The 20,116-nt window shown below is 38.7% G+C and overlaps 1 long non-coding RNA gene across 1 annotated transcript in view; it reads left to right on the top strand.

Annotated features, from left to right (window-relative positions):
* Nucleotides 1–14,498, top strand: part of LOC143682848 (uncharacterized) — a 114,512-nt gene extending 100,014 nt beyond the window's left edge. The window contains exon 3 of the long non-coding RNA XR_013175319.1: nucleotides 14,400–14,498. This is a non-coding gene — a long non-coding RNA (uncharacterized LOC143682848). The remainder of the gene's footprint in view (nucleotides 1–14,399) is intronic.
* Nucleotides 14,499–20,116: the final 5,618 nt, after the last annotated feature.

Raw genomic sequence — 20,116 nt, 5'->3', positions numbered from 1 at the left:
AGGTTCTAAATTGATTGTCAGTACTTTGAGTCAAAAGTGAACTTTAATTCTTTATATTTTCTTTTTAATCAAGATAACAGCAGTATTTTGGGTTAGACGAAAGTCATATTTTAGTTGTATGACCGAAAGCATTTTTGGGATAGTATAAAAATCTAATAAGGATTAAGATGGAAAGATCTTTGAAAAGATAGCTAACTGCCTTCCTATATATTAGATGTAGTCTAAAATGAATTTTGTTTATCATGAAAAATGGTAGTGTTCCAAACATAGAAGAGAAAATTAAATTTTGGGAGGAGGAAGCTTTTCTTTTCTCTCTGAAATATGCCTTATGCAATCTAGTTTATGGTATGATATAATCCAAATATTAAAATTCTCAAAGTATTGTTTTACACAGAATTTATGTTCACTGGAGCAATATTGAATAAAATTCTTTTTCCATTTAACGTGTGTAAAATTAAAAATTAGAAAATTTAATTCTTGAAGATGAATTATGAAACAGTTGATGAACAATTGCTGCTCAGTTTAAGAAAGAAAATACCAGAAATATCACAGCCAAAGTATAAATTCCTGGAAAGAAGGTGAGGTATAGGACTTCGTATCTTATGCTGCTGATAGCTATTGCCTTTTGGTAGAAATCAAGCCGATGTCCCTAAATGAAAATGCCCCTAAAAAGGAATGAATCTAGTAGTCAAAAGAGTGTGGTACTGACATAAGGATGCACAGATACACCAGTGTAATAGAATTACATTTCCAGAAACCATTTCACGTGTACTATGGCCAACTGATTTTTGACAAGGGTGTCATATTTGGAAAACTGGATATGCACATACAAAAGAATGAAGTTTGGACCCCTACCTCATGCCACATAAAAAATTCATTCAAACTGATCAAGGACCTAAATAAAAGAGGCAAAACTTAAAACTTTTTAGAAGATAACATAGAGGCAAACCTTAATGACCTGGGATTCAGCTTTGGATTCTTAGGTATGGCACCAGAAGCATAAGCAGCAGAGGAAACAATAGATAAAGGTGACTTCATCAAAATTAAAAACTTTTGTGCATCAAAGGACATCATAAAGAAAGTGAAAAAACAATCTACAGAATGGGAGAGAATAGTTGCAAAACAAACATTGAATAAAGCCTTAATATTCAGAAGATATAAAAAACTTTTACAATGCAACAACAAAAAGACAAAAGATCAATTAAAAAATAGGGAAAGGACTTGAACAGATATTTTCAAAAGAGGATATAAAAATGGCCAGTAAGCATTTGAAAGCAATGACATCAATAACCATGAGGGAAATGCATATAAAAAAGTGAGATAAAACTTCCTATCCACAAGGATGGCTATTATTAAAAATGGAAAATCAATGTTGGAAAGGATGCAGAAAATTATAGCTCTGGTGCACTGATATGGGAATGTAAAATGGTGCAACCACCATGGAAAACAGTTCAGCAGGTCCTCAAAAAGTTAAATTTAGAATTACTATATGACTTGACGATTCTATTCCTTGGCGTAAGTGAAAAAATGGTCTCAAACTTGTACATTATTGTTCAGCATTATTCACAATAGCCCAAATGTGGAAACAACCCAATTGTCCATCAACAAATGAATGGATAAACTAACTGTGGCACATATGCACAGTGAGATACTATTCGGCCATAGATAGAATGAAGTTCTGAGACCTGCTGCAGCATGGAATGGATGAAACTTGAAAACATTATGCTGAGTGAAATAAGCAAAGCACATAAGGATAAATTTTGTGATGTCATTTGTATGAGATATCTAGAAATAATGAATTTGCTGAGACAAAAAGTAGACAAAAAGTAGATTAGAGGTTATCAGGGTAGAGGACAAAGGGAGAAATGGGGCTTTTTGCTTGGTGGGCATAGATTATCTGTCAATAAATTTTTTAAAAAAGAGAGGGAATAGGGAAGCTGCAGAGGGGCTTCCTGGCTCTACCTGGAAGTATTTGTTGTTGAATTGTTGCCTCCGGCTCTACCTGGGTCTTTGGGCTTGGAGGGTTCTGCTTGTAGAGATGGATTTGCATGTAGGGAAGAGAATCTGCAAGGAGGTTTGTAAGAGAGGTTGGGGGCAATGGTCAATTGTAAAAAATGGTTTCAAATTCTTCTCCTTGTGGCATCCATACCCTTGCATTGTGATGTTGCAGATTGTACCATCCATAGATGGAGTCCGTTTCCCCACCTTTTGAGCATGAGTTGTCCCCATGGCTTACTTTGGATGATGGGACATCAGCAAAACCAGAGGCCTTGGAGGTGTTCACCCACTGGGGCTCATACTCTTGCTTCTCTTGGTAATTCAACCACTGCAACTGCGTAAAAATGCCTTTCCTAGCTTCCTGGATGGCGAGATGCCTGGTTGATGCCTGCTAATGGACAGATATACAAACAAGGCCAGTCTCGATTATCCAGTCTTCAGCCAAAAACCTGACAAATGACAGCAGACCCATGAATGAGTCCAGCAGAGACCAGCCAAGCTGACCCTCAGCACCCTGAGCTGCATACATTGTTGTTTTGAACCCTTACACTGGGGTGTTTTGTTACACAATGACCAAAAACCAACAAAGGGCAGGCAGGAGGAGGGCCTGGGACTATAGCTCCCAGAGAGGAGGCTCAGGGCAAATGTTGCAGGGCCTGTTTCCATAAGAACCTCTGGAAGATCTAGGATCACAGCAGCACCACTGTGGGGCCCTGGGGAGAAAGCATGACTTTCATCTCACCTTCATCTGGACCACAGCATGGCCTCAGTTCAGGGAAGGATGCAGGGACTTTGATTCTGTTCTGACACCATGTGGTTCTGCTGCTTTGGGGAAGTGGGATCATAGCCCCCCTCCCTCCCACCCCCAAATATCTGTGTTGTGCATGGGGCTTGGGCAACGTTGGTGGCAGAGACATGGTGTCCCTAGCAGGGCTTCCAGGGCAGCAGAGTGGGCACGAGATATGGGAGGACGTTGTGAGCAGATAGAAGGATCCCTCTGGGAATCCCAAGGGAAAAGAAGAATTCAACAGCAAATACTTGAAACTGGAACTTAGAAGTATGGTCTGGAATCTCAGAAGGACATTCCCATTGCCTCTGACCTCTGATCTTAGTGATGAGTATGTTCTGCAGAAGCTGGAGCCCTTCATCAAGGAACCAAGCCCACACACCTGACCCAGGGGTCAAAGAAGTTGAAGGGGGATCCAGGAAAGGTAGACCATTTGCAGGCCCAGATGCTTCTTCACACTACAGAGTGAGTCAGCAGATCAGCAGCAACTTGTGTCAGCTACTAATTGGCTGCATCATTTCTTCCCTTCCTTCATGCATTCAAGTAACCCCGTGGGAATAGAAGCAGATCATTCCGTAAGGAGCTGAGAGAACAGAATGAGAAAATTGGTCCTAGACGAGACAAGGAAGAATGTGAGGTTATTAATATAAAGGAATGTGACAAGGCACAGTTTACAGTCTTACAACATTTATTTACTTATCAAGATGGTCGAGTTAGAATTTGGTACAGTTCTTTTCTACAGCTCATGTGGCACATTCTTCTCATTTAGAAAACACACTTTTGCTCATTATTGTCATACCTGTTGTCCTTTGATTCTCGCCCTCTACATTTCATCGGTGGCTAAAATGTGGTTTCTAGCACATACCTCTGTCTTTGATGAGTGGAGTGTGAAATATCTGACAGAAATTGCAAGTCAGTAGTGGAAATGGATTCATCACTAATAAAAAGGTTTTCACAGTTGCCTTTTGTAATGTGGCTTAAATGTAGAGGCTGATATTCAGATTAAAAAGAGGCAAATGGAATTATGAAAAGTGGATGTAATAGGCTTTTTTTTTAAAGCTTAAGGAACTGCGAGGAAAGATACAGCCATACTGATGTAAATGCAACTCCCAATAAATATGATTTCTCTTAGCTGTAATTATGAAAATCCTCTTGAGCATTTCAGTCTGTTGTGAGCTGTTATGCTGCTTTTCACAACAGAGACAATTCCAGTTATCTTAGAAATCTGGAGCTGCCTTCAGCTGATGCCCCAGAAGACTGGCTGGTAGTGTGCTCAGGGTCAATTGTTGCTTAAACTACTTTTAGAGTCTATTCAACATGACAAGCAGATCAATCTTTTCAATTCAGAGCCGATGAAATTCTACATTTTAGAAAGCATTGCCTGGAGAGTATGAATTCAATAGATTTTTTTGGGGGGGGGACCATTTGGTGTTTCTTTCGGCTGTTTTACTAAGGCTTCTCTAAATGCAGAATACTGAATGTAATTGAAACTTTAAAACAAGCTTAGTTCTCTCAACGTGTGCATATTGTTCTAGAGTATAAGAACTTAGTTTTAAGACATCATCTCGTAGTATCTCGAGTATTGACACTGCTTTTAAGTAGTTTGCGTAGAATAAGGAAATAAAAATTGCTGTTGTATTTACACCTTATTTTTTAAACTTATATATCATATGCTGAGGTATGCAAAAGTGAAACTGCTTGTGTAAAAATGTACTATTTTTACAACATGACAAGTGGACAGAAACTCACCTTGTTTACCATTTAGACTTCTGTTACAATCAAAATGCTTTCATAGTTGAGTCACGGTAATTAGAGCCAACAACCATATTGCTATAAGATTAAGTGTATCTTTGTTCTAGTTTGCTAGCTGACGGAATGCAATATACCAGAAATGGAATGGCTTTTAACAAGGGGAATTTAATAAGTTACAGTTCTAAGGCCAAGAAAATGTCCCAATTAAAGCAAGTCTATAGAAATGCCCAATCTAAGGCATCCAGGGAAAGATACCTTAGTTCAAGAAGGCTGATGAAGTTCAAGGTTTCTCTCTCAAGTGAGAAAGCCCATGGTGAACACATTCAGGGTTTCTCTCTCAGCTGGAAGGGCACATGGCAAACACGGCACCATCTGCTAGCTTCTTCTCCTGGCTTCCTGTTTCATGAAGCTCCCCGGGAAACATTTTCCTTCTTTATCCCCAAAGGTGGCTGGCTGGTGGACTCTCTGCTTCGTGGTGCTGCTCTCTCTGAATCTCCCATTCTCCAAAACATTTCCTCTTTTATAGGACTCCATTAAACCATTCAAGACCCACCCAAATGGGTGGAGACATGTTGCCACCTAATCCAGTTTAACAACCACTCTTGACTAAATCACATCGTCCAGGGAGATGATCTGATTACAGTTTCAAACATACAGTATTAAATAGGGATTATTCTACCTTTATGAAATGGGATTTTGATTAAAACATGGCTTTTCTAGGGGACATACATCCTTTCAAACCAGCACAATCTTACACAGGGAATAGACAACAATAAGCAACAGCAGGTTAAGTGGCATCTATTATATAATCAATTATGAAAACAAATTCATTTTTTTTTCTTTATGTGGTGAAAATCCATCCCACTTACTGAAAGGATTTTTGAAAAAGTTTGAATTAAAAAATTTGAATTAGGATAGTCTCAAGTGACTTTTTGATAGATTAGCACAGACTTATTTGCCTGTTTTTAGCTAGGAAATTGGGCTATTACAGTGTAAAAAACATGCCTCCGAATCAGTGCAATTTTGGTAGACTTTGGTAGAAAGCCAAGGGCAGTGGCAGTTGGTCCTTAATGGAAGAATGGTCTTGAAACTTCTCTTTTCTGTATCTAAAGATAATAGGGTAACATTAGGAGCTATAATATTTTCCAGTTAGCATTCCTTAGTAGTGTTAGTCATGCCTTTCAGTTGCAGATGCTAAGGGAAAGCTGAGTCTCTACACCACTCTTCTCTTTGTCCAAAGGAGAGGTCGTGTCCAGATGCTTACATTTCTAGGTAAGCAATAACTTAATAAAACAAACATGTGAGATCAATGAAAACAGACAGAAAACGCCTTTGGCTGGAACACAATTTGTAAGGCACAGTAGTGAATTTATTGATATACAATTTCTAAAGGTACTTGTTTTAAAAAATTTGCTTTTGATATCATAGGTTTTGATTTATGAAACTCATTAAACATTTTAATGTTTTCAGTAGATGTGCTATTGTTGTTTGCTCTGCATTGTATTTAAAGTGTCAGTAGGAAAGGTTTAAATATGTGCCTTACATAACGCTTCTGCCTGCGGAGAGATCAGAGATGTGATCCCAGCCTGGCTTCTAGCAGAAGAGAATTCTCGGAACCATTTTTATATGCTGCTTTTCTATTGGTGGACCGCTTGGCTTCTATACAAGCTGCTGAAGCTGCAAAAGAAGTGAGGAGAACCACCGGCCACTTAATTTTGAAATACCAAGGAGGTCAGAGAAGCCGCAATTATTATCATCTCTCAGCAAGCACATAAAGCATTAAACTTTCTTGGTCTCATTTTTGCAGCAGAGATTTTGACAAGAACATAAAATAAAACCCCACAAATTCATGCGGGTGACAATGATTATAACATGACCGAGTAATGGTACAAATGTCAACATTTCTTAAATCAATTCGAAGATGACAATCTTGCAGACCTCCACAGACGCTGCAAATGATTAGCGTAGAATTTCCCTACTTAGGGTTATATTATTAGGAGAGGTGAAAGGATTTCAATATAATAAAGAATTTTAAGCTCACCACTAAATTCTGAGGAGGCATAGATTTTTCACAGCTCTGTGAGGCTCATTACTGAATCTGCCTGTGAAGTTCATAAAACCAGCCCAGTGATTTTCAAAGATCCTCATATAGTAATATTTTGGTTCAAATTAACCTCATGTGTTGGATGATTTACAAAAAAATCCTTACTAAATCTCTCTGTGGCAGTTTATGTAAATTATTTTAATTTTACATTTTGTCTCTCTTTCCCACTGACTTTTTTCTCCTGAGTCATTTTTGGTTATAGAGTAATGTCTTTGTGCAAATTATCCCCCCTTCTTTGGTCACTGTGACAGACTTTTTAACCGTGTGATAGAATCACCAGATTAATAGAAGTCAGTGTTTGGGTGAAACTTGTACCAAATGGAAATTAAACAATACTTATACTGGCATGAAAAAGCAGAGAACATATATTATTCTAAGTATCTGCGCCTTATTTAAAATTTCTCAAAAAGAAGCTATGTTTTTTTTTTTTCCAACCTGCGCCACCATAACCTAGAGTGTTTGTAGAAGGCACAAAGGAACCACTAGGTGTCACTCTAAGACAGCTTCCCATAGACAAACCAGCAAACTGCTTCATGATCTTGAGATTTCTATAGGTCTTTATATTTCCCTTAAAAATGCTAAGATTAAATCTGAGACTTAGAATATTAGCTTTAATAGTATCATGATCATCTGTTAAAATAAGTAGTGCATATACCATCCCCTTCAGCCCTCCACATACATACACATCTGAAACTCCTTATACAAGAAAATCAAATATAAAACCTATGTAATATCAATTGTTGTATCCATTTAATGCCCAAATAACCAGTTTAAATGGACAATTATCCTTTCTGTATGTTGAAGCAGTCCTGGACAGTTGATTTGGTTAATTACTGACATTCTTGACTTGAGGAATTGTTCCAGCATCAGGGGTGTGTAATCTTTGTTTCAGCTGAGGTTTTTTACCTTATAATAGCTTCCTCAAAAGGATGTTTGGATCTTTGGATCTGGCCGTTGTGAAAAACCATTCTCTCTTTCTCTCTTTCTTTCAGCTAATAATCCAGTAACTCACCCAGTATTCTGTGACACTGGGCACACACATAAAATGAATTTTCTTGGTTCATTGATGTTTCTCCGAGTTGGAAACTATTCTGTGCTGTACTGGGCAAATTTAGAGTGATTATTACAAAAGCCAGGACTAGAATATTAGAAATGATATAATATAAAATGGGATGTACTAGAAGAGCTTTGTGGGAGACACTGAATTATACCTGGTTTCTGTGACTCACCATTTCACAGGGTCAACAGTCTCAGGATGGAGAAAATGACAAAAATGCTATTCTGATAAATAGAAGATGATATAGCAGAAAAATGACCAGTAGCAGTCTTTTTGAACCCAAATTACTCATTGTTTCTTATTTTTTAATTAATATGAATAAATAAGAAATATTAAGCTACAATGAATTATAATTTTCCTTCTATTTTTTTTTTTTTTACAAAAGTCAGGCTGTGTTAGTTTCTAAAAGAGATAGTAGAGATCTTCTCTACACCATTTATGGTTCTGTATCTTTGGCTAAGATCAGCTATTGAATCAGTGCTTTCAGGATTTTACCTTGTTCTTGACAAGGAAACAGGCCCATTAGATCTAATACCTCTTTTATATCACCAATGATTATGATATATCACCTATTAATTTCATTACCCTGGAGAATGATAAAATAGAGTATCTGTGACTTAAAAAATATCAGAGCTCTAAAACATGGCATGCATTTTATTTTTGTCATCCTGCATATACAACTACCCCTGATTAAAATATGTAGACTGAAGTTGTTTATACCAATCTTATTAGCATGTTTGGGGTAAAAAACATTAACAGAAAAATGTATAAGTTCTTTTACCATGGAGCTTATTATACTAATATAGTCACTAAGGCAGGAGTTTCTAGAATTAGAAAACTTGGGTTCAAGTCTTGGCATTGTTTTTTCAAGCGAATTAACCTCTTTAAAGCTTCAGTTGTGCAGCTGTTAAATTGGGAAAACAATAGCACTTGTCTCATGGTGATGTTGTAAGAATTGCATGAAATAAAATATTTTAAGGACCTGGTTCAGTGCCTTTATGATGGAAAATGTCCAACAAACATTACTTTGAACTCCTTCTATTTTGATCTCCTGGTGATTTCACTGTGTTGCCTAGAAGTTACTATTGCAAATAACTGAAATTTACCTCCTTTTAAGCACCAAATACCTTTTCTTAATAAGGAAATCTTTTAAAATATAGTACACGTTTCCAAGTTTGCTAATCTGAATATGCTCAGCATTGTTTAACCATTTCTAAATAGCTTGGGGCCAACACTATGGAGGCGTCATAATATTTTTTCTCTAATAAGATTATCTTTTAGGCATTACTGCACAGTGAGGGATCACTGCCTTTTCACTAGGTTTTTGGACCTTCTAGTTCCCTGTTTTTGCTTTGCGTTTTTCTACCTTTTCTCCTGTGTTGATTATAAATGGAAGATGATATAACCAGAGGGAGAAATGAGACAACGTATATAGCAGATAATGCAGCCTTTGGGGAACCATTCCTCTCTTTGAGGGGGCAGGAACTCGGGTTTGGTGAAGAGGTTGACAGATGCCGGTCTGAATGATATCCCATGTTGGGTTCTGCTGTGCTTTGGTGACATCTCATCAGGGACAAGGCCAGGGCTTCTTACTCTTGTGGACAGGAGCAGGGGAGAGAGAAATAGACTGGGACATCAAGGAGTCTTTACCCAGAGCTCAATGTTTTGATGACAGGTTACCAAAGCTTCTCACACCTGAAGGATCCCTTTAGTGAGCACCTTCTGGAATTGGGTTGTGTTCTGGGTGACAGAGGCTTAGCAGCTGAGACCTTTGAATAAATGAGGAGTTACATCTTTTCTGCTGGACCAAGAACAAGAGATTTGACATGTCCTGAACTAATGAGAAAACACTGCCACTGCTTAGAGATGCTCCACCTTTATCTTTAACTCCAATCTGCCAGTCTTTGAACATAACCTCCCACTGTTCAGCGACCTCACGTCTCACTTCCTCCTCCCTACCTGTTCCCAAACCTCATTGCACTCCCAGGACACTAACCTTGCACTTCTTATTCCTTGTCAGCCTCTTTTATATTTATTTCCTTTCCTAGCCAGACCAGACCACTGCTATGATACACTGCTATGATCACATTATTTTAAAAACTTTACTTTCTTTCTTATCCCCTCCATATTTCTATTTTTTACATCTGAACTATTTCAACTGTGTATCATTGCAACTGCTTATACAACTTGGCCATATGGTGGTGGGAGTCAAAGACCCAGGAAACAGATTTGGACAACCCTATATATTGGGGATAGTAAGGACAATAAAACCTCTGCAAGGACCAGCAATTTCTTATGTATTGTTAGTTATCTACATCTCCATTCCCTATTACACGTATGCCACATTCTCTTTTGGTGTCATGTCTTAATACATCCTCTTTACTCCAACCAAACCAGAGAATGTGGAGCTATCACAAACTTCTCAACTTCTTGATTGCTGTCCCTTTCCCATCTGTTTCCTTTTTTTGTCTTTTTCCTGCTGGTTCAGTAGATGAGTTAACCCTTCTCTTGCCTGAAATGGCCTTTTCACTTGAGCTCTGCAGACCATTTCTGTTTGCTCTCTGAAGCACCTCTGTGCATCATTGTGTGTGTGTTTTTTCCCCCACGTCTCTTGTTGGTCTCTTCCTCTCTACTGGACCTCTTAAAAACTGTATTCTCTTGGCTTTCACTTGCCAAATCTGGGTCAATTTGAAGTTAAAGAATGAGAATAATCTTTAGAATAAAATAAGAATTCATGAGTCTAAACTGACCTATGTAAATGTATGAACAAATAAATAAATGTAGGAGGGAGAATTGAATTAGTAAATCACAACTTGGCAGCCTCTGGATTAAATGTTTCAGGTAAGGATCATCTATGGATGCAAACACTAGTGGAATGTTCTTAGAACTAACAGGATATTTACATCATATCTTAGTTTCCCATAGCTTCCATAACAAAATACCACAAATTAGGTGGCTTAAAACAGCTGACATTTATTGTCCCACAGTTCTGGAGACCAGAAGTCTGAAATCAAGGTGTTGGCAGAGCCTTGCTTCTTACAAGGTCTATAGGAAAGAATCTGTTTTATGCCGCTTCTAGATTTTTGCAGTGACTTGCTAGCAATCTGTGAAGTTCTCTGCTCAGTCATCATATGTTGCTCTCTCCTCTGTCTCACTGTCTGTATCTAAATTTCCTCTTATAAGAAACCACCCATTTTGGGTTAAGGATCTACCCTCTGCAGAATGACCTCATTTCAGTGGTATTATTTCCAAATAAGGTCACAGTATGAAGTACCAGGGATTAGATTTCAATGTACCTTTTTTGGGGGGCACACAGTCCAGTCTATAACAAATAGTCTCAAAGACTTTTCCCACAAGATACTACTAATTATAAAGGGGAAAAAGTAACTTGATGAGGGAGAAAACTGGTGTGTACCAACTTAATGAAAGTTAACAGCACCAGCAATGGGACAAATAGATGTCTGTACATCCTAACGTGATGCATTGGGAGGAACACACTCTCACTTTTGTGGTATTCCTCTCAAAAATGCGTATCCTGAATCTAATCATGATACAAATGAATTCAAATTAAGGGACATACAGAAAAATAAAAGAGTGAGAATATGGAACTTTCATAGTAAAGGAGAATAAAGGGACATGATGACTAACTAAAAATGTTACGTAATACTGGATTGGATCTATGACCAGGATTTTTTTTTTTTTTACGTTTGCTAAAAGGTAGGACAGTTAGGCAAAGTTTATATAGGCATGCACATTAGATAATATTGTGTCAATGTTAATTTTACACTTGATAATTATACTGTTATCTAATAAAATGTTCCCATTTTTTAAGTAAACACACACTGCAATACTCAGAACATTTATATTAAAGGGGTATTGTGTCTGTACCTTATTTTCAAGTGATTCAGGAAATAAACCATGATAACCATATGATAAGATGTCAACATTTGGAAAATCTGCGAGAAAGGTATATGAAATATTTTGTACTATTTCTATAGCTGTTTTTGAAGTCTAAATTACTTTAAAATAAAAAGTTAATAAATCATCATTATCTTAATTCTACATTTCTCTGAAGCTTGACTTTTTGCTGTAAGTATGTGTGGCGGCTCAGAGCGCTGGACCCCAGAAAAACCCTTTGTTGAACGTAATCCATTCCTGTGAGTGTAACCCTTTGTAAACAAGACCTTTAGATGAGGTTACTTCAGATAAGGTGTGTCTCAGGATGGGTCTTAATCTTATTACTGAGGGCCTTATAGGGAAGGTCAGAGAGAGAGAGAAAAAAAGACACAGAGGGAACAGTCAGATTCTGAAAGTCAGTGGAACCTGGAAGGGAAGGAAGAAGCAAAAAGAGGAGGCCATATGCATTGCCATGAGACAGAGGACCCAAGAACTATAGATTACCGGCAGCCAGCCCCAGAATGCCAGTCTTCTGGAAGAAAATTTTGCCTAGATGAAGCCCTGATTTGGATTTCTCCTAGCCTCAAAACTTTGTGCTAACAAGTTCCCATCATTTAAGCCAAACCATTGCAGGGGATTTGCTTTAGTGGTGAGGAAACTAAGAGAATATTCTTTTTCTTTATCTCCAAAATTGTTGAGAAATTAGTCTGCCCTCATGGTATTCACCTCCTTATATTTTGCTGATCTGGATTACACTCTAAATTAATGAAATTACTCTCTTCAAGATCACCAGGAATCTTCTAGGTGAGAAAGCCAATTAAGTCTTCTTTATCTGGAGCTTACTTTACTCATGGACAGCATTTTGCATAGTTACTATATCCTCCTTAAAACATTGATTCTGAGTCCAGATTCCTCTATCTAACTCCACTTGTATGTACTATAAACCACAGGCATCCCATGCTCACATGGTTCCAAACTGAATGTGTCACTTGATCTCTTCCTCCTTCCTCTCCACTCTCCACCTGCCTAAATATGCTCTTCCCTTCTCTCTATTTGAGGGAATGACATTGCAGTCCATATATTTACCTGGGTCAGAAACCACTTTTCCTCCCCTCCACCTCAAATCAATCATGATTTCTACAATTCTATAGAATTGTAGAATTATAGAATTCTATAGAATTTCTTGAGTCTGTCCCTTTATTTCCATTTCTATGTTCATTGCTTTAGTTTAGGGCAGCCCTTCTTGTCTTGGTTGTTTAACCATACTGCACACTTGGGACTCAGAAAGTCCTGACTTAGATTTGTGGCTATGTAAAATCCACTGGGTCTTCACATTTCTGAGGCTCAGTTTCCTTCTGTGCAGATAGGCGCAGTAACGTGGACTAAAGATTTTTGTGAGCATCAGATGAGGTGAGAGATCAGACAGTGTTTGTTAGTTATGATGGATGATACCATTGCAAGTTTGTTTATCCCTATACTGGTCTTCTTATCTAGAAAAGGTGCTTATTATACTGACTCATTGCTTCTACAAAGTGCGTGCTGCCTTGTGGTCAGAGGAGTGAATGCTATACACATGTAAGGGACTGAGACTCGTCTACTGGGCCAGATAAAATGCCTTTCTTTGAGTACAGAGATCTATAAATGCTCATTTCCACTTCTTGGAATTAAGCAGTCAATACTCTGTTAACTATAGTTTAATTTACAATGATATGTAGCATAAAAGAGGACCTCCACTGCTCTTTTCTTGTAATTTCAAAAGTAGCTCCTCTCTATTTTTTTCTTTTAATTTACTGAGGAACAAATGTGCCTTGGTAAAGATTCAATAAAGTCAATTAATTAGGCAACCCTTTTTAAGCAACAGTGGAAACAGGAGTTGGAGCTCTGTTGATGCCTTGTCTTAGGCAAGGACAGTGCTAACATTTGCTCATGCTCTAAAAGCACAGACTCACAGGTTAGTCTTCTGCATGCTGAAAGAGTGTATGGCTGTCTTACTGAATGGACATCACAGGTCTTGCATAGGATTTTGTATAGCTAACTTAATTGTTTACAGTGACAACAGTAGTAAGTTCCTGGCATTTATGCTGCCGAAGCAAAGTCTGTGCCAGCATTTCCATTAGAGATCTCTAAGTTTAAAAGAATGCTGATTGAGTAAAGTAACAAACAGAAAGACAGAAACTTAAGCAATTTTGAAGATAATGTACATAGGATCAAAAATGATCAAAATAAAGACTGTACAGTAATTTATTCTTTAAACAAGTACTTACCAAACACCTTCCGTATCCTGGTCTGTGCAGGATATAACAGAGTCATATTCCTAGGTCTCCATGGAGCTTATAGTCTATAGTGGAAGAGATATGATAAGCAAGTAACAAACAAGTATATAAACAATTAAATTACTAATGTAATTAAGTACCATGAAGGAAATAAATAGGTGTTATATATGATTTTAACTTAACGGGTAGTTGGGGAAGTGTACAGATAGGACAGGGAAATCTTCTCTGAGATGGTGATGCTCAAAATGAAGCTTGAAAGTTAGAAAGGAGTTGGAATGGCAGGTGAGATCCAGGCAGAGAGACCTACATTTTCAAAGTTCCTGAGAAGGGAATGAAGTTTGGAGTGTCCAGGAATACAGAGGTGGTTTGCTTGGCAGGGCTGATTGTTCATTTGATTTTGGACATCATGAATTTGTAGTGAAACGAACATGCCCAGCTTTTTGGTTTTCTCTAGTAACATTCAGCTGCACGTGTATGGCATTACAGTTGGGTTTATCCAGAATTGTGTTTTTTTCTTTCTTTCTTTTTTAGGGTGTGATGGTGAAGAGAAAGGTGGGGAGTTAAGGGAAGTGCAAAAACGCATGAGGAAGAAATTTTAAGAATCAGTTGTAGGACCTTAAAATAAAGAAGGATGGGAATGCAGTAGGGATTCCGTGGATGGAGAGCATGAAGTAGAGGTAAGTGAATGGAAGGTCTACAGCTGGAGAGTTAATACTGATGCTCAAAGGTGACTGTGCACGTGGGTATCTGCCGCAGAGGGGAAGAAATGTTTTCAGTAATGAAAAGTAACGAATATGGGAATGTGTTTAAAATAAAGACCTTCCACTTAGAGGATTTAGTGGCTGTAGTGTCCCCAGAAATCTGCCTTTAATAGTGGTTTTCCTTCCTTTAGATTGTCTGAATCACTCCATGTGCCTTTATATTTTATTTTTGTAGCTATTTGTCACCCCTCACTTGGTAATACACAGCTCCATCTGAGATTATTTTTCCAAACCCTAAGTCCTTTTGAAAGATCCATTGTCATTAAAACTTGTTTCTTTGCCTCATTCCCTTTGTCCTTGTCAACTGATATGCTAATTACCAAAAGAAACAAATTTGGTGAAGTATTAATTTGGCATGATAGCTTAATTTGTTATCCCAGATAATGTGCATTTGTATTTTTGCAGAGATTTTGAATGACAAATCCAAAAGAATATCTAATGTAGAAATTTAAGGCAGAGAAAAATATTCTGGTATAGAATATTGTTGGCCTTTATGTCAAATTTTGGTATAGCCAATTGATTTACTAATATGTGAATTTAATCCTGCATATGACCAGATGCAAAAGTCACTATTTTCAAAGCTGTAATAGAATTGGAGATATGCTATTTGCTGTAGCCGGAAATGAATTTAGAAACCTAGTCCCATTTTCTACTTTTGGTGGTAAGGAAACTAAACCCAGAAGAACAAAATAAGTTGCCTCCGTTAGTTAATGACTCAGCTGGATAGTTTCTACTTACTTAATACCAGTCCATACCATGTAGTATATACTGTATCTCCTCTTATCTACCGGAGGCATATAAATTAGACCACGTCAAATACGTGAAAGAATGTCCTATTTTAAAAGACGACCAGAAAAGGAGATTCTATAACCTTCTAAAATATTTTTAATCTTCTAATATTTAGTAATCTTTAATGCCAGGAAATTACTCAGTAAAATTCAATACAGGTTAGTGGAAAGAACACTGGGTTTGAGATGAGACATGAATTGTGATTGAAGCTGTGGGAGGAGCCTCTGATGGCTTTTAATGATCCCCACCTCCTTATATTGGTGCTTTTGTGCAATCCCTTTCTCTGGAGTGTGGGCTGGACTTAGTGACTTGCTTCTAAAGAAAAGAAATGGCAAAAGGGAAGGGGTTGCATTTATTAAAAAGGGATTGCATTTATTCCCATATTCATAACTGATAACATTTATTTATCAGTCTTGGGAGCTCAGTCTTGGGAGCTCCCTCAGAACCTTACCTCTGGCGGAAGCCAGCTGCCATTTTTTAAGGCAGTCTTGTGCAGAGGCCCCAGTGGTAAGGAACCAAGACCTGCCAACAACACCATGTGAGTGGATTTGGAAGTAGATTGCTCCTCTAGAGACTGAGTACACATTTAAGGTGTGATCCTATTTCTGATCCATGAAAAATGTGAGATAAATGTTTCTTGTTTTGAGTTTTTTTTTTTTTTTTTTTTGCAAGGGGAGGCACTGGGAATCGAACCCATGTCTCCGGCATGGCAGGCGAGAACTCTGCCTGCTGAGCCACCATGGCTCACCCGAGATATTTTAATAGCATGCTTTTGTGTTAGTCCTGACCTTTCAGGACCTCAGTTTCTTTGCCTCCACCTGTCAACAATTGAGCCAGATGATCTTTGAAGTCATTATATATACAGATTGCTATTATTTACCTTAATTTCTCATGTATCAGTATAAGCCAATTCTAATTCTATCTTCTATAGTGATGAAGAATAGTCAGCCCCAATACTTCTAAAAATAACCCTTCAAATATTAAAATACTGTAAAACTCTAAACATGCCTCTCCAATCTAAAGTATGAAAAACTTATGAAATCCTTGATGTTTAAGGATTTGGTTTCATCTTATTATTTTCTAATGTTACATTTACTTTATTTCATTAAATGAAGCCCTACGCTATCAAACACTGAATCACCTAAATCTTATTCTTTATAAAATTCTACAAGGCAAGAGGCATCAATGTATTTTTTTATTCATATAATGTGATAGTAAGCATTATAAAGTTTAACTTCAAAGAAGTGGTTATCAAGATTGGTTCTTATTTGACAAAACAATCGCAATGATGAAGACCATTTACCCTAGGTAAATTGACAAGCCTGAAGATTTATTTCAGAAGTTGTTTTTGCTACCTGTTTGGATAAGGCAGTTAGGACTTGAGGAGGTCTATGCACCCAGAAAACACTTCCCCTAACACGCAGCAAAGGTCTTTCTGCCAGGTGCCCATTAAATGGCCAATATGTTCTTATTGCTTCACTGATGTAGGTCCCAGCATATGTTTTCCAAACAGAACAGAAACTCCTCTGTTGGCCTGCTGGACGAATGATGCCAATTAGTTTCAGAGAATGCTGGACTCCATTCAGTTGTGGTGGTTCTATGCAGCAACTCATTAAAAATAATACAAGTGCTATGTAAAACCTTCTCTGGGGGTTGATTTCTGCTTCTCAATATGTTATATTTGAAACAGAGCCCTTATTTTCTCCACATTGTGTCTATTACTTTTCCTGTGAAGCATAGAAATATGTTTGGTTCGCTTTGGGAGGGGTGTGTGTGTGTGTGTGTGTGTGTGTGTTTGTATGGCATGGCGGCTAATTTCCAAGGGAATGATTGTGGTGTCTTATACTTAGCATTGCCACTTTAGCTCTATTAAGCTAGAGAATTTAGGGAGGGAGAGCACATTTGCATAGGTTTATAATCATTAATACGAAATGTTATAAAACAAGACCAAAACCAAAAGCCGACAGCCTAAATATTTAGGAGCCAAAAGTACAAGTTCAAAGGAGGGTACACACTGTCCTTTATTTTGTCTTGTAAGTTCCTTTTATTTTCCATTTTTTTCTGAAACTTGTTAGACCTGCTGGACCTTAGCCACAAAGGTCCCAGATCACTTCAGTTATCCAAGAATGTGACTCAGACTGCTCAGGGGTGGGGCGGGCCGGGTGTGCTGGGCAGCGCCTCGCCCGCGAAACAGCGCCGCGCCGCGCCTATTGTCCTTGCCAGAGGCGTGTAAGGAGAACGCTAACTGCCGGCTGTGATGGCTCAGCCGGTGACGAGGCGACCCGAGGCCCAGGGCTCAGGGAGGGCCACGGACTGCTTTCAGCTGGGTCGGTGACCAGCTGTCAGCTGCAGAGAGTCTCCTGTCAGTGCAGCTTGGGGGAGATTCAAAGTGCTGACCTGGAGGTGAAAGGGTAAATCTTCTCCAGAACTCGGCCAATTTGCATTGTAGAGGCAGAGAGTGAGGTGACCTTGAGAGGCAGCCCCTGTCACCAGACCTCCCACAAATGCATTTAAGGGCGTGGGAGCACGGGGGCAAGGCAGAATTCTCCTCCTTTGTTGATTCACTGCCCAATTTTAATGTCACTTTGAATGCAGAGATTTCTTTAGACACGGTGCCTTGTATTAGGGTTGATTTTTTTCATTTTTTTGGGGGGTGCGCTCATGAATCCTTCAGCCTGATGTTAGATAATTTGAAAATTAGAAAATAAATAACTTAGGTTTCTTTGCAGAGATAGAAAGCGGCTTTTAATCCTATAATGTTTTCTGCTGTCATCGCCAAGAACTGCCTTAAAAACAGAAAGCTTCGCAATGATCCGGCAGTGTGTGCTGGAGAGAGAGTGCCTGAGAGCATCATAAAAACAGGGGAGAGGCGCTCCATAAACATGCGGGCAGTTATTTATTACAAAATAAATTATGCATTGACATGAGGAATTACACCATAATTTTCTGTTTGAGATGGTACCAAAGTAAATTGGTTTCTATCTAAAAGGTCACATGGAATGTTGGCTTTGTGTTTCTGTCATGACATTTGCCTTATTGGCATTCAGGTGCATTCCCTCTGTTTCATGCAATCACTGTCTCCTTTCACTGTGTTTACAGATAATCCAGCAACTTTGCAGACCAAATGGCTTTCTGAATATGAGCCCACAAAGCATTGCCTCAGACAGCCTCCTGCTTAGAGAGTTTTCAGCACAGTTCAGCCATAAGGCAAACATCAATAATTGCTTTCGAAGGGAAAGTGACAGGAAATTGTTCATAATTTGCCATCACAATAATTAAGAGTGGCGAGGACTATTGTAACCACTATTTAATTTCTCCTTCTTTAAAATTAACTCTGTTATTGTCACCAACTGCTCTGTGGTGAGACAGATTAACACTGTTTGTAGGAGGGCTTCTACTCCTAGGAACGAATCATTTGCTCACCTCCGTATGGAACCAACCGTGCTTTTTGAACTGAGCTGTTTAACATCGACGATGGATGTGTGTGTGAGCTTTAAGAGAGTAGCCCAGATACTCAGCTGCTGTGGAGCTCTGCTCCATAGGCCTCTGCTGAAACATACTGTACTTACACCTTAGAATAAATAACCAAGTGCTGTCGAGTCAGGAAAGGAGAGAAACTAAGAAGTGTTTTAACCATTGTTCGGTGGTTTTCATGCCTGATTTGGTAGGTAAAGGTTATCAGAAAAGTCAGTTCAAGTGTGCTTAGAAAGGCTAATGACATCTCTCAACTCCCTTGGCAGGTATCTCGTGATGGGGAGCTGCTTATTAGAGGCCAAAATTAGAAAGCCCATCTTTGGTAAATGAACTGATTAGTGTCATCCTGTGTCTTCAGTGCCGACGGCTAGAATGGCCAGGGTTTCTGTGCCGGTGTCATACTTAACGTACCTTCTGAGGACTCCAAAGTCATCCTGTTCCCTGCTCTCTTCCCGTGGTTCAGCACATCCTGTCCCCAAGTGCACTAATTTGTGTGCTGACCTCCTCAGCTTTATCAGGGTTCAAGCCCTTTGAGGTTAGGATTTTGAATGCTCACAGCACCCAGCATGTAGTATGAAAGAGATGCCAGATAAATATTTGTTGACTGGATGAATGGGTGGATGGATGATTGACAGTGCTCACTCTGAAGTCCAGAAAAGTAAGTCCCTCTTCTGTAAGTCCAACGGGCTATTATTAACTGTCCCAACTGTTAACATAAGCACACTGGATATGGAATGGCAAATTAGATTCCATTAAAAGAAGAAAGAAGCTAGCTAATGTTAGGTGAAAACTTTGCTAAATTCCTCATTCCTTAGTTTGACTGTTTGTTGAGTGCCTTGCATGTATGCCAGACACTGTTTTAGGCACTCGAATTTTCAATAGGCTAAACAGTGCAGGCAATCCCAGGGCTTCTATTCTAGTGCAGAGAGACAGTCAAATGATTGATAATAAGCATAGTAAGCAAATCATGCAGTACACTAGAATGTGACGTGAAATGAAGATGATGGAATGGGGTATATGGAACTGGAGGTGGGGGGTGGGTGAGGATGAATCTTAGTTCTAAATAGGGCCTGTAGGGTCAGCCTCGGGGAGATGTTTGGGAAAAGACTTTGAAGTCAGTGAAGGGTTGCTACATGGCTAGTGGGGGAAGAGCTTTTAAGGGATAGCGACTGCCGGAGTGAAGGCCATAAGGTGGGAGCATGTGTGTGGTATTCTAGGAACACG

Source organism: Tamandua tetradactyla, chromosome 5, assembly GCF_023851605.1.
Source record: "Tamandua tetradactyla isolate mTamTet1 chromosome 5, mTamTet1.pri, whole genome shotgun sequence".
NCBI classification, from domain to species: domain Eukaryota; kingdom Metazoa; phylum Chordata; class Mammalia; order Pilosa; family Myrmecophagidae; genus Tamandua; species Tamandua tetradactyla.
Note: the sequence above shows the minus strand (reverse complement) of the source record. Positions and strands in the feature narration are given on the sequence as shown.